We start from the raw sequence: 17173 nt of genomic DNA on the forward strand, positions 1-17173 counted from the left end.
CCAAAACAGAAGAGAAAAGTTGTTTAAAAAAATATCCTTTCTGATCTCATAGCCAAATACAAGGTAAACCCAGGCAGAGATGCACTCAGACATCCTATTGTGTTCCCTCAGAACTGTGCTTTTGTGGAATGATATTGGACACATCTTGAAAGATGCATAGTGGAGATTTACAGTTTTATCCATTGAATTACTCTCCCAAGGTTGGCACATTGAAGGATGGAGAAGTCTTACACACTCGGTAGCTGCCCCTTTCTATGGAGAAGTCTTACACACATGGTAGCCGCCCCTTCCAACACTTCACTTTCTAAGGTCTCACTTACTCCTAACCAGCTGAGGCCTGAAAATATTAAATGGGAAATTCCAGAAATGCTGTTTTACATTCTGGATTGTTCTGAGCAGTGTGATTAAATATATTGCCAACCCCACCCATTCCAGAAAATACATTATTGCTGTACCTGACATACCCATGTTGTATATACTCCCTGCTCCCTAGTCACGTAATAGCTGTCTTGGTTGTATGACTTGTGGGGCAGTGGACCATGACAGGGGCCTGGTGCCCAGGAGCAGGTAAAGCTCCTACCGTCCCTTCAGGGGCTTCAGGGCTTCAAAGCCTTTAGCTCAACCAAGGACTAGGCTACTTCTCATTATCCACTGCCCCACAATAACTACCCAGTGAAGTGGAAACTTAAGGGTTCTTTGGAAAGTTCTTTTGAACAGTGTTTTTCTGAAGCAAACACATGAAGGAACGTTTCATCAAAGTGGACACGGGTGTGAAAGGCTAAGGAAGACTTGTGAAGGAACGATTCGATGAAGCAGACACCGGAGAGGGGATGTTCTGCTAAAGCAAGCGTGTGAAAGAACACGTGATGGAGGAGTCTGTTGACAACGCGCATGTATCGGTCTGCCTTACATTGCATAGTTGAGCTACATTTGTCAGGACACCATAGAGAGAAACGCACCAAAAAACTTCTGGTGGTGTGCTGCAGTTTCTGCCCACTGGATTGGATACATGTGCTGTGCTAATGCAAGACCCGTGGTGAGTCAGGCACCTGAAGGACACATGATGCTTGGAGGGTATTAATAAGATTTGATGGAGTGATGGAGACAGAACTTGGCTTGCTGGTATAGTTAGCTACGCAGTGCTCTAGTGAGTCTCGAGTCTTTGCTGAACTTTGCATCCCTGAGAGAGGCACAGCCGAGAACTTCTCCTGGCCTCCTGGTCCCTCCTGATGACTCGAGCCAAGGCTGTCTCTAGGCAGTGCCGCCACTGTTGATTTGTGTTTGCTATCCTGACTACTGATATAGAATACCAGTGCATCCGTGAAGTGTTTGCGAGTGGATTGAGCTGCCACTGCTAACCTGTGTACTGAACTGCCAATTTCCAAACAACACGGATGGGAGTTGCTCCAAAGATCCCTTCTAAGCAGACCCACTTCCTTCATATCCTTTCTTCTTACTACCTCTGATGGGTGATGGGCCAGAAGGGGGCGGGGCGCTAAAGCTTTTAACAACCATCATTAAAAATAGGTTTTCACACCATTGCACACACTAGCAAGCATTTGCTGAAAGGACCCTGATATAGCTGTCTCTTGTGAGACTAGGCCGGGGCCTAGCAAACACAAAAGTGGATGCTCACAGTCAGCTATTGGATGGATCACAGGGCCCCTAATGGAGGAGCTAGAGAAAGTATCCAAGGAGCTAAAGAAATCTGCAACCCTGCAGGTGCAACAACATTATGAACTAACCAGTACCCCGGAGCTCTTGACTCTAGCTGCATATGAATCAAAAGATGGCCTAGTCGGCCATCACTGGAAAGAGAGGCCCATTGGTCGTGCAAACTCTATATATCCCAGTACAGGGGAACACCAGGGCTAAAAAGTGGGAATGGGTGGGTAGGGGAGTGGGGGGGAGGGCATGGGGGACTTTTGGGCTAGCATTGGAAATGTAATTGAGGAAAATACATAATAAAAAAAGAAGAAAATAATAACAATAATAATAAAAATAGGTTTTCAAAAGATTAAAGTTGCAAACCACTGCCACATGGAGTGCCCATGCAGGCTTTGGTACTCCCCTCATGTTTAAATATCCACTGGGGATCTTGGAACACATGCCCCAAAGATAAAGACAGACAGCTCCATGTCTCAAAGTCTTACGAACTACAAATGATCCAGAGAATCTGTTTCCTAGCCGTGCGAGGTGGTGTATGCATGTACTCACAACAAACAAGAAGCTGAAAGAGGAGGAGAGTGAGTTGGAGGCTAGCCTGGGCTACATGGTGAGACCCTGTCTCAAGAACAAAACAACAGCATGCTTCCAGAAATCATTTCCTAGTCGACATTGAGGATGAATAATAATATTTAGTGTGTGCAGTACATACTTCATTATACAAAAATAGCTCACAAATAAACGCACGCATCTATCTACAGCAAACATGTTGTGACATGTTCCTAGGCAACATACACACATGGCTAACTCCTTAATCTATACGTACAGAAGTCACAAGAAAGCATGGGTACTCTTATTACTCAAGGGACTGAATTATTACCCCTGTCTTCCCTGGATGCCTCAACATGCAGATCTACAACCTTGAGGCTCAGACCCTCACCGGATTTTTGGAGACTTTCCTAGAATTTCCAACAACTCCTTCACTCACCGCTGTAGTCAACCCAGATCCCAGCACAGCAGCTGTGAGGTGAAATACCAGTCAAGTTCAAGTTCAGAGTTCAGAGTTCACCGCTGAACTCATCCTTGTCCACGTGCAGTCAGAAGCAAGGCCTCACCTAAGTTCCTTGACTGTGAGACACCATTGACAGACTCTCACATACCATGGATAGTACTTTTCGTGAAACCCATCCACTTGTAGCAGAAACACATCATTGGCACCTGCCAATCATTCTGAAATGATGTTGTGGCAAGCACACAAGGACATAATAGGTATGTTTCCCCCACTCCAGATTCAAAGGAAGGTGTCCTGGTAATGTCTGGCAGGCCAGGAGACCTTATATGGCAAATAATTTCCCTTGGGCTGGTGTCCCTTTTGTCCCCCAGATGTTTTCAAGGGACTCAGACAGATGCTCTCTTTTTCCCACTGTCCACCGGCTCTCTCTTCTGCAACTGGTCAGGGATGGCGGGAGGAGTTCAAGATCCCCACGTACCAGGGATCATCACCCGATCCCTTGCCTGCTGAGCAGAGGCTGTAGGAATCTACAGTCTAGAAAATACGTCTCTGCCTAGCTCCAGATTCCATCTTCCCCACATCTTCCCAGGAGCTCTACCTTGGATGAAGAAACAAGTGTTTGCTTAGACCCTGATTTTCTGGGACAACTCACTGTGCTAGCAGTAACAGGCTCATTTGTCACTGAGCTGATAGATAGCATGACTCTGATGAGGAGTGTCAAGAAAACCTCCCCCAGAAGGTTGGTACTGATCCTGTGGCTGTGGGAATAGTGCCATATTGATGAATCTGCCCACCGCCCACCTAGTAGCATGTTCTTACCCACAGACTATAAATACTATAAAAAAAAAAAAAAAGCCACAGCCTCTGGGACCCGGACATGAGATGTCTCAGCAGGCATCTATCCTGACTTGAGGAGGCAAGGGAGAGATGGCTAAGCTAACTCTCATCAGGGAAACACAGGGATGTTCTGGTGGAATCCTCTCTGGAATCTAAGAGCAAAGGAAATGGGTTGAAAAGAGCAAGGCTCGTTCACTCAGGAAGCTGTGGCGGAGGCACACCCTTCCTGCCTGGAGACTCAATGCCGAAGTCATTTGGCTCCAGGTAAGTTGCTGGCACAGAAAAGACCGTTTCCTCCTGTTCAGCGCCCTTCATGAAGCAGAGGGATCCGCTACCGGGCCCGCTGCCGCCATGCAGACACACCACAAGGCTTTGAGGATCTGAGGATGTCCCTGGGGTTCAGAGCCCATTCAGTCTCCTTCCCTTAGGATGCCACAATGAGCCTTCCACTTGATACCAAGCTGCTGTCCCCATACTCTCTGCTCTTTGCCTCCATTTCAGAGACTGGCAGCTGCATGCTCAACCCGGGTGATCCCAATTTGCACCTCCTTGAGCTTCTCTGCCCTGTTCTGGAGCCCTAGACCATTGCACAGTGAGCACGAGAGGAAGCCGATGCCCAGCTTTAGCAAGGCGGTTTGGCTTAACTGTCCTCCGTAGCTGCTCCCACTAAGGAACAGCAGAGCCAGTTTTCTATCGCCTTCCCTTCTCATTGCTCACTGTGTCCTTGTAACTCTTAGGACCACGTAGAGACAATCAAGTTTCCTTCATGAGACAGTTGAGGACAATGTAGCCTCCCAGTGATACCACCAAGAGAGTTCAGGAAAACTGACAAAGCTCCAATTTCCAAAGCGGTGACTGGGCTCCCAATTGCCATCCTGGAGTTCTTGTGAAGTATTTTCCATATTCTCTTTCCCCAATGTGGAAGCTAAAACTTGAAGTGCCCACTGCATGACAGGTATGAAGCAGGCCACTGGCCTTATTTATCTCTCACAGCCCACCCACACAAGCCATCTGTCTAAGCAAACCAAAATAGCACCCCAGCCTCCAGCTCCGCACCTTCGCTCCCGCCCGGTGCTTGTTTGAACCGCCCTCCCACAGTTCTCTGCTTAATGAAATTTAATCATCCTTTAATCCAGAGCTCAACTGGCTTCTATGGGGCCTTCCTGACTATTGCAGCAGGAAGTCATTTGTCTTGCTCAGGATACAGTTTATATATATATAAAGAAGCAACTGGGACTTCGCTGTGCTCTGCCTTGCAGCTTAGTGGTTTGCAGGTGAATTTTATCTCCCCAAGTAAACTGCGAGCCTGAAGGAGACAGAAGCGCTCCATACATCTTAATGTTCCCTACCGCCTTGCAATGATTAAAAAAAAAAAAACTTAATATTTTGAGTCAGTAAATAAAATGGGGGATAAATGGCCTCTTCAAAATTACATGATGTTGAAACCTGAATTTACAACTCTGGGACGGATCTCCACATTATTTCTTGCAAGCCACATTGACAGTGCAGTTGCCACGTCTACTAGCCTCCCTGGAGACCCCAGCACAGCTGAGCATAGGCTATCTTACATAGCAGAACTGAATGCAGTGTGGTCTGCGCTGCTGGAACAGGTGGGCGGGCTTGAACAACTGAACTTCCTGTGTTGTTGACTGCTCCTCCCAAGGTTGCTTCCTTCTTTTATAAGCTTGAGCAGGCTGTCAGCCTGAGGAACTGTGAGATTACACAGGACGGCGATAAAGTGCCTTCCAGGTGAACAAGACTACAATGAAAGAGTGGACCACCATTATCCTCTTTAAATCTTCTAGTTTTTATAAGCACCGCCTTCTCTCACTAGGCTCGATGATGTGGTTACAGATATACCATCTATATCCTCATGGAACACCAGCCTAGTGGCTGCCTATCCATGGTCACTGCAAATAATCTAAGTAAAAAGATCTCAATTGGGGGGGGGGTTCTTTTTTTTCCTTTAAGTTTTATTGCATTGTGTTGAGAAAAGATACATAATTTCAATCTATCTGAGTTTGTTAACATTGAAAAACATATTTTAAGTAAATAGACTTACATCACATTCTTCTTTCCCTTTTGTACCCCAACTCCTCCTGGAGAGCACCCCTCCGTTCAAATCCTGCAATACCTTTTGTCTTTTATCATATTCTTTAAAATGTATAAAATATTGTAACAATAAAAATGAGTATTATAAAAGTTGTTTGATATAAAACAACAATCAATTGAACAGTCTTATGTAGATGTTTGTTTACAGCAATACTGAAAATACATACGTTTTTCTCACTATAAATTTTAAATAACTTCAAATATATTAACTGATATTTCAAAATAATATATCACTATTAGTTTTTTTAATGAACATAAATGATAGTCTTTTTGTTTGTTTGTTTGTTTTGTTTTTAGTAGAGCTTAAAACCTTGGCTCTTACTGTGGTACAAACACAAAATAAGAACAGTTTTTGGACATTGGAGTTCATTGTAATAAGGCTATACTTCAATGTCCCTCACATCACTAAAGGATTTTACCTCCATAGTAGCTAAGCTAAGAGTTGACAGTTCTGCTGCGCCAAGGAGTGAATTGTAGGCATGATTTTTGGACACAGATTTCCTGCTATGGTCAGAGCTATTTGACTTGAGTGATTGTCGTCATTCTCAGCCCGCGGGGAACAGGTTACATTCATTTAAGAAATGGTGTGTGTATTAAGATGGTCTATTCATGAAGTCATTCATCAACTGTTTCAATGAACAATGGCTCTGCTTGGAGGGTGGCACAGACGTTAGGTGAGGGTAAGATTCTGGTTCATTGGCTATGATGATTTTGAAAAGCATTCATCTCAGAATAAGAGTAACTTATAAAGTCCCCTTCTCAAAATTGATACAATAATTATAAATATCAAGCAAAGCCTTCAGTCTTACTCTTTGCTGTTCTTTTATAAGCCACTGCCCAAATTAATTGTCTACATTTCTTTTGGCTGTATAAATAATTTTGAGATATGTAAGCTGTTCTGAAAACCATAGTATAGTGTGAAAACATCAAATAAACAATCCTACTAATAGAGAGGCTGAGATAGGAGAAGCATGATTTCAAGACCATTATATGTACAAACAAGCAGAAAGTGTATATGGATTGTACAATATTGGACCTATTTCTCCCATTACCAAATTAGAGAGACCACAGGATGACAGTCAGCAAATTTCTAATTCCTCACATTTTTGAATTTTAATTGATTAGGATATGTTTGTAATATTAATTTTCATATTAATGAAAAGTGATGGTTACTTCCTGTTAATTTTCTTGTTAGAGGTGGAATTAGTTTGTGTGGGTTTGTTGAAAGATGATTACTTTCTTGCTTCATCTATGTTGTAGTTTCGCTCCTTGTGTTGGTATTTTCCATCTATCATCATTTGTAGGGCTGGACTTATGGAAAGATACTGTGTGAATTTGGTTTTGTCATGGAATATCTTGTTTTCTCCATTTATGGTGATTGAGAGTTTTGCTGGGTATAGTAGCCTGGGCTGGCATTTGTATTCTCTTAGGGTCTGTATGACATCTGCCCAGGATCTTCTGGCTTTCATAGTCTCTGGAGAGAAGTCTGGTGTAATTCTGAAAGGTCTGCCTTTATATGTTACTTGACCTTTTTCCCTTACTGCTTTTAATATTCTTTCTTTGTCTTGTGCATTTGGTGTTTTGATTATTATGTGATGGAGGAGTTCCTTTTCTGGTCCAGTCTATTTGGAGTTCTGTAGGCTTCTTGTATGTTCACGGGCATCTCTTTCATTATGTTGTGGAAGTTTTCTTCTATAATTTTGTTAAAGATATTTACTGGCCCTTTAAGTTGGGAATCTTCTCTCTTCTATACCTATTATCCTTAGATTTGGTCTTCTGATTGTGTCCTGGATTTCCTGGATGCTTTGGGTTAGGAGCTTTTTGCTTTTTGGGTTTTCTTTTTTTTCTCTCTCTCTCTCTTTTTTAAAATTAGGTATTTATTTCATTTACATTTCCAATGCTATCCCAAAAGTCCCCCACATGCTCCCCCACCCGCTCTACTACCCACTCCCTCACCCATCCACTCCCACTTCTTGGCCCTGGCATTCCCCTGTACTGAGGCATATAAAGTTTGCACGACCAATGGGCCTCTCTTTCCACTAATGGCCAACTAGGGAAACAAAATCAGAAATGAAAAGGAAGACATAACAACAGATCCTGAAGAAATACAAAGCATCATCAGATCCTTCTACAAAAGGCTATACTCAACAAAACTGGAAAACCTGGATGAAATGGACAAGTTTCTAGACAGATACCAGGTACCAAAGTTGAATCAAGATCAGGTTAATGATCTAAACAGTCCTATATCCCCTAAAGAAATAGAAGCAGTCATTAACAGTCTCCCAACCAAAAAAAGCCCAGGACCAGATGGCTTTAGTGAAGAGTTTTATCAGACCTTCAAAGAAGATCTAATCCCAGTTCTTCACAAACTATTCCACAAAATAGAAGCAGAAGGTACTCTACCCAACTCATACTATGAAGCCACAATTACTCTGATACCTAAACCACAAAAAGACCCAATAAAGATAGAGAACTTCAGACCAATTTCCCTTATGAATATCGATGCAAAAATCCTCAATAAAGTTCTCACTAACCGAATCCAAGAACACATCAAAACAATCATCCATCCTGACCAAGTAGGTTTCATCCCATAGATGCAGAGATGGTTCAATATACGGAAATCCATCAACGTAATCCAGTATATAAACAAACTCAAAGACAAAAACCACTTCATCATCTCGTTAGATGCTGAGAAAGCATTTGACAAAATCCAACACCCATTCATGATAAAAGTCTTGGAAAGATCAGGAATTCAAGGCCCATACCTAAATATGGTAAAAGCAATCTACAGCAAACCAGTAGCCAACATCAAAGTAAATGGCGAGAAACTGGAAGCAATCCCACTAAAATCAGGGACTAGACAAGGCTGCCCACTTTCTCCCTACCTATTCAACATTGTACTTGAAGTCCTAGCCAGAGCAATTCAACAACAAAAGGAGATCAAGGGGATACAAATTGGAAAGGAAAAAGTCAAAATATCACTTTTTTGCAGATGATATGATAGTATATATAAGTGACCCTAAAAATTCCACCAGAGAACTCCTAAACCTGATAAACAGGTTCAATGAAGTAGCCGGATATAAAATTAACTCAAGCAAGTCAATGGCCTTTCTCTACACAAAGGATAAACAGGCTGAGAAGGAATTTAGGGAAACAACACCCTTCTCAATAGTCACAAATAACATAAAATACTTTGGCGTGACTCTAACTAAGGAAGTGAAAGATCTGTACGATAAGAACTTCAAGTCTCTGAAGAAAGAAATTAAAGAAGATCTCAGAAGATGGAAAGATCTCCCATGCTAATGGATTGGCAGGATCAATATTGTAAAAATGACTATCTTGCCAAAAGCAATCTACAGATTCAATGCAATCCCCATCAAAATTCCAACTCAATTCTTCAACGTATTGGAAAGGGCAATCGGCAGATTCATCTGGAATAACAAAAAACCTAGGATAGTAAAAACTCTTCTCAAGGATAAAAGAACCTCTGGTGGAATCACCATGCCTGACCTAAAGCTGTACTACAGAGCAATTGTGATAAAAACTGCATGGTACTGGTATAGCGGCAGACAAGTAGACCAATGGAATAGAATTGAAGACCCAGAAATGAACCCACACACCTATGGTCACTTGATCTTTGACAAGGGATCAAAAACCATCCAGTGGAAAAAAGACAACATTTTCAACAAATGGTGCTGGCACAACTGGCGGTTATCATGTAGAAGAATTCAAATTGATCCATTCCTATCTCCTTGTACTAAGGTCAAATCTAAGTGGATTAAGGAACTCCACATAAAACACTGAACCTTATAGAGGAGAAAGTAGGGAAAAGCTTTTTGCATTTTCTTTGACTGTTGTGTCAATGTTTTCTATGGTATCTTCTGCACCTGAGACTCTCTCCTCTATCTCTTGTATTCTGTTGCTGATGCTTGCATCTAAGACTCCTGATCTCTCTCCTAGGTTTTCTATCTCCAGGGTTTTCTTCCTTTGTGATTTCTTTATTGTTTCTAGTTCCATTTTTAGATCCTATATAGTTTTGTTCCTTTCCTTGACCTATTTGATTGTGTTTTCCTGTAACTCTTTAAGGGATTTTTGTGTTTCCTCTTTAAAGGCTTCTAGCTGTTTACCTGGGTTCTCCCGTATTTCTTTAAGGGCGTTATTTATGTCCTTCGTACTGTCCTCTATCACTGTCATGAGAAGTGATTTTAGATCTGAATCTTGCTTTTCCGGTGTGTTGGGGTATCCAGGACTTGCTATGGTGGGAAAATTCGGCTCTGATGATGTCAAGTAGCCTTGTTTTCTGTTGCTTCTGCTCTTGCGCTTGCCTCCTGCCATCTGATTATCTCTAGTGCTACCCTGGCTATAGAATACAAGACATAGAAGAGAGAATCTAGTGCTGCCCTGGCTATGTCTGACTGGAGCCTGTCCTTTCTGTGATCCTGGTTGTGTCAGAACTCCTCAGTCAAGCTGTCTCTGTGATCCGATGATCCTGGGATCCTGGGATCCTGAGATCCTGGGTGTTTCCGAACTCCTGGGAGTCAAGCTGCCTTTGGGACCTTGAGATGTGTGACCAAGTTCCTAGGATCCTGATTCTCGGGAGTGGAGCTGCCTCTGGGTGTTGTGGGGCTGGCTGTGGAGTTTGTGCCCAAGGTCTGTTCAGGGCGCTGGGCCAGAGAGACCTCAAGAAACCTGTGCCACTTCACATTTACAGACTAATTTTTCTCATTGTTTTTTGTTTTAGCTGAAGAGTTAAATGAAGGGGGGGGGGTGGTACTGTGCTATCCTTCTATAAAGGTACTATGCTATTCTGCACTGATTCAGTACACTACATAGTAAATCAACCTGTAGACTACAGGTAATAAAATGGAAATAGGTAAACATTCCAAGTACCTCTCAGGTGGTCGCTTGGGGAAGCCAAGGTAGTATGAGGTGCCTAGGCAGCAAGTAGGGACGACATTTCAAAGAAGGCTAAGTGTATGCTGAACTGCAGAAGGTTTGCTTGGCTGAGCAGAGACAGGACCCAACTTGTTCAAAACAACAGAATCAACTCTGATCCTACCCTCATTCCCTGTACTTACCAAGCAAACTTTAAATAAATAGTAAATGTATATTTCAAGAATTTGAATTTGGCCAAGCAGTGGAGGCACACGCCTTTAATCCCAGCATTTAGGAGGCAGAGTCAGGCAGATTTCTGAGTTAAAGGCCAGCCTGGTCTACCGAGTGAGTTCCAGGACAGCCAGGGCTACACAGAGAAACCCTGTCTCGGGAAAAAAAAAAGATTTTGAGTTTGAAGCAATACCTTATCAGCCTAGGAAAACGGATGTCTTGGTCCAGACTTGTTTATCTGTGTCTGTTTGCCCAAAAAAACCAAAAAGCTACCCCCTGGACAGCACAAACCGCAGTAGAACCCAGAAGTCTCAACCCAGTCTTATATCCCATACATTAACATTACGTTGCTAATAGCAATGCATCTTGTGTGTTTATTTATTAATGACAATTGTTTGCATTCCTCAAATGCCTTACTCATCCAAACTTAAGTATTAGGAGGTTAGAGTCAACTTCAGTGTTTGGAAGATGGTATTTCTCTAAGTATAAAAAGGATTCAACAAACCAAACAAAGCCCCAAGCCTTCTTCTCATCAGCTGCTGTGCTTGGGTGTCAACTTCTGATATCTTAAATCGTTCATTTAGAAGACCACTGTGATAGACTAAGAAGGAAACCTCTGCGGGAAGGATACATTGGCTTTACCCGTGTAGACAAGCTAACCAGCTCCAATTTCCCTAACAACTGACTGGCAACACTTTAGCCCTACAGCACTGATTTTGTTTGCCTCTGCTACTTGTTGGTATGATATATTTATGACTCCAAAGCATGTATTTATAACTTAAGAATAAAGTAGAAGGGGCTGGAGAGATGGCTCAGAGGGTAAGAGCACTGACTGCTCTTCTGAAGGTCCTGAGTTCAAATCCCAGCAACCACATGGTGGCTCACAACCATCCATAATGAGATCTGATGCCCTCTTCTGGGGTGTCTGAAAACAGCTACAGTGTACTTACATATAATAATAAATAAATTAATATTTTTTAAAGAATAAACTAGAAGGTCTTTATATGCTCTAAAATTACTTCTTTCAAAGTTCAAGGGCTCTTTCCTTCAGTTTTCACATTGGATAATTTAATAACCATTCCTGGCCACACAGCATGTAAGTGTTGTCTTCTCACAGACTATGTCTATGTTCTTGTTCAGTCTTCCTTCGATAACACTTTCCCCACGGTAAATCTTCCATTCCCACATCATTTCTGAGGCTTTTCTGGACCCTTTCTGAATTTTTATGAATTCAATGCTATTTTTGTTGCTAGGAAAGTGGGTAATAAGCATGCATGCTGTGCACTGTTGTGATTCTGGGCTTCGCATCCCTGCTGACACAAGTCTCTACCTTCTATCATCGATCTGAGTTTTTATCCAGATATTCCTTTACCACAGGATGCTTCTAATCTCAAAACCAAAACGTAACGCTGACCAAACATTTAGCTGGGTGGTTCCTTCCAAAAGCTTCATCTATTGCTTCCTTCTCTTCCCAAGTCTGGCCTTCGGGATGCTATACACTTGCTCATCTTGAAACAAAAACGAACAAACAAAACAAAACATATCATTCCTTTCTTGCTGCAAAGAGTAAACAACAAAGTCTCCTGATAGCCCCGACGTCTCTCTAACTAACCTGCTTCAGCTGCTTCGCCAGATCCCAGTTGTCCTATGGTTTGCTAAAGTTTCTCCCACCCTTCCACATCACTCACATGAATGATGTTTACATGCAGGAAAGAGAAAACACCAACCCCTCCCCAGCTACAGTGTAACTAAAGCAAGGGAGGAATAGATAGATTGCTAAGTGCTATAAATTTTAGCAATTAATAGTGTCTTCACATGAAGAACTTAAATGCACAATTTTGACATTTCATACTTCACAAATGCCGGTTGTAAGATTTGCATTTAGCAGGAATTAATCACTCTGGAAGCGGGCCCTGGTTTACCTTGTATAGAGGAAGCACACGACACACTCCTAGTGGTCTTTACTCTGATAACTACATGAAAAGTGCCCCACCATCTTGTACTTGTACTTTATGTAGACACCTGCTAGGTGGAAGCTTGGCTAGCGTTGTGGATTTTAGTGAATGAATGGGAATTGCATGTAGACTTGGAGGAAGCAAGATAGAGTGCATGTTCTTAGGAGGTCTTTGGAGACTATTAACGCTATGGATGGTCTGTGTATTCTGTAAAAGTCAGATAAGTTTACAGTGGAATACGTTTAATTACGTTATTGAATTCTAGAAATAACTACTTCTATTGTTCTTTAATGGATCTCTGTAAAATACAAAATTTTCACTAAGAAAAAATTTAAGACTGGGCGCTGGTGCCTCATGCCTTTAATCCCAGCACTCAGAAAGTAGAGACAGGCGGATCTCTATGAGTACTAAGCCAACCAGGACAGCTAACAGTACACAGCGAAACCCTGTCTTGTAAAACACCCCTACCCTCATCACAAAAAAAGAAAGAAAGAAAGAAAGAAAGAAAGAAAGAAAGAAAGAAAGAAAGAAAGAAAGAAAGAAAGAAAGAAAAAACTTAAACAAACAAAAAAGACAATTGGCAACAGCAGGTGTGCAGGAGCAGGTGTGCAGCAGCAGAGGTGTGCAGCAGCAGGTGTGCAGGAACAGGTGTGCGGGAGCAGGTGTGCAGCAGCAGGTGTGCAGAAGCAGGTGTGCAGGAGCAGGTGTGCAGCAGCAGGTGTGCAGGAACAGGTGTGCAGCAGCAGGTGTGCAGGAACAGGTGTGCAGCAGCAGGTGTGCAGGAACAGGTGTGCAGCAGGTTCTTGGAGCTTAGGAGAAACTGACCAGTTATACACAACTTTAGAATAGTTCACAGCATCATCATTGGTCCAAAACTCATAAAAACAAATTTCCCCTGAGTTTTCTCTTCAGGCTCCTAGCGATAGGTGCAATGTAGTAGTACTGTATGGAGATTCTCACCTAACAAGACCAGGCCTGACACTTAGCTAAGACTAGGCATGAAGTTCACAACAACAGATGCTGACACAAACATCGCGGCCTGATGATTCTAATATTCTAAAATATGTAATTAGTCACTGACTAGACTCACACCCCAGTTTGGAAGAATAAGTCAAATGTAGTGTTTTGTTTTTCTACCTTAAATGTTTGTGCTGGGTGACAAGACTCTGTGTCAACTGCTAATCTCAGAGGCCTTGGGGTTACTCATATGACATACACTTAAAGTAAACAGAAAGTCCGAAATGTCAAGGGCCCCCTGCTGTTAACGAGAAGCCCATTGGAACTGGGGGGGGGGGAGATAAATCAAAACAAATGTCCTTGCCACAGGATTTGATTTCTTAAGGAATTTGAAGAAACACAGGCTTGTGACCTGTGGTTTGAGAATTGTACAAATAAACTCCTCCAACATGTTTGGATTCAAGCTTGGCCTACAGCCGTCTGCAGCTTCTGCTTCAGATATGGCTTGTGAAGGATTCATATGCATCGGTCTCCTGCCTCTGCCTCCAAAGGTCAGCCTGCTCCCCTGTTCTGTTCAGCGCTGAGGCAGGGCCCTGTCAGGAACCCACTGCCCTCAGTCACCAAACCCCTTATGCCTCCTCCAACTTTGGGTCAGAGGACAATGCACACCTTATACAAAATTTTCCAGGAATGCTCAGAGAGTTTCCTTAGCTGCTTAGAAACAGGAAGTACTTATTAATTTAAATAAAATTTACACACATAGCATATTGTTTAGATTGACAAGATCCCCATAAGGTTCATGTATTTGAATATTTGGTTCCCAGTTGGTGATCTGTTTAAGAAGGATTAGGAAGTGTGACTTAGTTAGAAGAGGTGTGTCTCTAAGGGTGGGCTTTGCAGGTTCTCTCTCTCTCTCTCTCTCTCTCCTTCCTGCTTGTGGGTTAGATGTAAGCTCTCAGCTACTCCTCCACCACTATGGCTGCTGGCCTGCTGCCATGTTCTTGGCCATGATGATAATGGACTAACCTGCACTGTAAACCATCCCCAAGTTAAATGCTTTCATTAAGAAGTCACCTTGGTCATAATGTGTCTTCACATCAATGGCACAGTGACTAAGACACATAATACCCTCCAAGGAATTTAGAGACATCTATCAACTTTTCTAAAGTCAAAGAAGGTTCTGGAAAGACAGCAGAGGAAGAAGCAGAGTTGGACATTTACCTAGCACCCTTCAGAAAAAGAGTAATTAGATAGGAAAGCTAAACGTACTCGGTAATATTTATCATCAAAATATAGTTCATAGGGCTAGAGAGATGGTTTAGCAGTTAAAAATGCTTGCTTCTCTTGCAGAGGACCAGTGTTGAGTTCCCAGTACTCATATGGGGTTGGGGGGATCACAGCCACCTGAAAGTCCAGCTCTAGAAGATCTGATGCCTTCTGTCCTCCATGAGCACCCATGCATATGTACATACACACAGAGATACACATGAAAAAATAACAAAATAAGTCATGTCTTCATGAACATTAACATAAACTTCAAAATATTAGCAGAAGGGGAGAGTCACAGACCTGTGTGTTGTCAATGCCTATTCAGGAAGAAGCAAAGTGGAGCAGGATGCGTCTAATGGAGCCAGGAACAGAAAGGCCCCAAGTAGCCAACGAAGTCACTGGGAAACACAGGAACCCACATGATAACAGCTCCTAACCTGGTGAGAATATGAAGCTCACAGGGACGGTGGAGTGGCAAAGCAGTCTAGTCCCTAAGCACTCTTGAGACAGAAGGGCCAGTGCTCCACACTAGGGAAGCAGAACCAAGACCAAGCTGGGTTATGCCAGGAAAGATAAATGAAGTCAAGGCAGGCTGCAGAATAGAGCCAGGAAACCTCAGACACAGGCACTCCGTGAGGCCAGCTCTTCTGACTGCTGAGCTATGAAAGCATGTCTTCTGAGAAAAGTTCAAGAAAACAAGTTTTACATAGAAAGGAACAGCACACAAAAAAGGATCGAGGTCAAGTTGGATAAAAAAAAAAACTTATTCATAAAAAGATAATAACAGGATAAATAAGATCAAGTCCCTAAACATGATCAAAACTATAACCTACCACTTCAGAAAGGAAGTGAAAGCATTAGGAAGATTACACACACATGAAAGGAGAATATAAATCACAACTTTAAAACTTACAAAGGGAGCTGGGCATGGTGGTGCACGCCTTTAATCCCAGCACTTGTGAGGCAGAGGCAGGTGGATTTCTGAGTTCAAGGTCAGCCTGGTCTACAAAGTGAGTTCCAGGACAGCCAGAGATACACAGAGAAACCCTGTCTGGAAAAACAAAAAACAAACAAAACTTATAAAGGATGAGATAGACCTTGGGAAAGGAATCAAGAATTGAAGAAAAAATTTTAGTTCAGAAATAAAATTAAAAGGGAACACGAGAACAGATAGAAACAACTAACATTTTAAATACACATGAGGCTAAAGACAGAAAAAAATTAAAATAGAAAGTCAAAGGGGGCTGGAAAGATAACTAAGAGCTTAAAAGCACTTGCTGTTTTTCTAAAGGACCCAGGTCCCAGTGCCCATGTCAGACAGCTCACAACACCTGCAACTTCAGCTCTAAGGGGACTACACATTCTCTTTTGGCCTCTGCCCACATGTGGTATAACCCTATGTAGACACTCATGCATATATATAAATAATAATTAAGTTTTATAGTTGTGGTGGTTTGAATGTGTGTGGCCAAGGAAATGGCACTATTAGGAGGTGTGGCCTAATTAAAGTGTGTCACTGTGGGGGTGGACTTGGAGACCCTTCTCCTAACTGTCAAGAAGCTAATATTCTCCTGTCTGCCTTTGGATGAAGATGTAGAACTCTCAGCTCCTTCAGCCCCATGTCTGCCTGAACACTGCCATGTTCCGCCTTGATGATAATTGACTGAACCCATAAGTCAGCCCCAATTAACTGTTGTCCTCATAAGAGTTGTCTTGGTCATGGTGTTTGTTCACAGAGGTAAAACCCTAACTAAGACAGAAGTTGGTACCAGGAGTGGGGAGTGATCCTGCCAGGAGCTACAACAAACATTTCATTGACCTGGAAGCTCAGGAGGACCTGGTCATTTTGGGCTTCTAATGCCCTTAAACCAACAAGCTAAGAAAGGAATAGCAGTGTTAGAAGGGGTGATAGATCCAGATTACCATGGAGAAATTGGATTGCCTCTCCACAATGGAGGTAAGAAGGATGATGTGTGGAGTGCAGGAGATCCCTTAGGACATCTCTTAGTCCTGTGATTAAAGTCAATGGGAAACTACAACAGCCTAATCCAAGCAGGCTGACAAAGGACACAGACCCATCAGGAATGAAGCTATGCAACACTCCTCCAAGAGAAGAGCCAAGACCTGCTGAGGTGTTTCCAGAGGGTGGAGGAAATACAGAATGGGTAGTAGAGGAAGGTAGTTATAAATACCAGCTAAGGCCATGTGACCAGTTGTAGAAACAAGGATTATAAAGTGGTATGAATGCTTCTGTATTATT

The sequence above is a fragment of the Mus musculus genome, chromosome 17, assembly GCF_000001635.26.
Source record: "Mus musculus strain C57BL/6J chromosome 17, GRCm38.p6 C57BL/6J".
Lineage (NCBI taxonomy): Eukaryota > Metazoa > Chordata > Mammalia > Rodentia > Muridae > Mus > Mus musculus.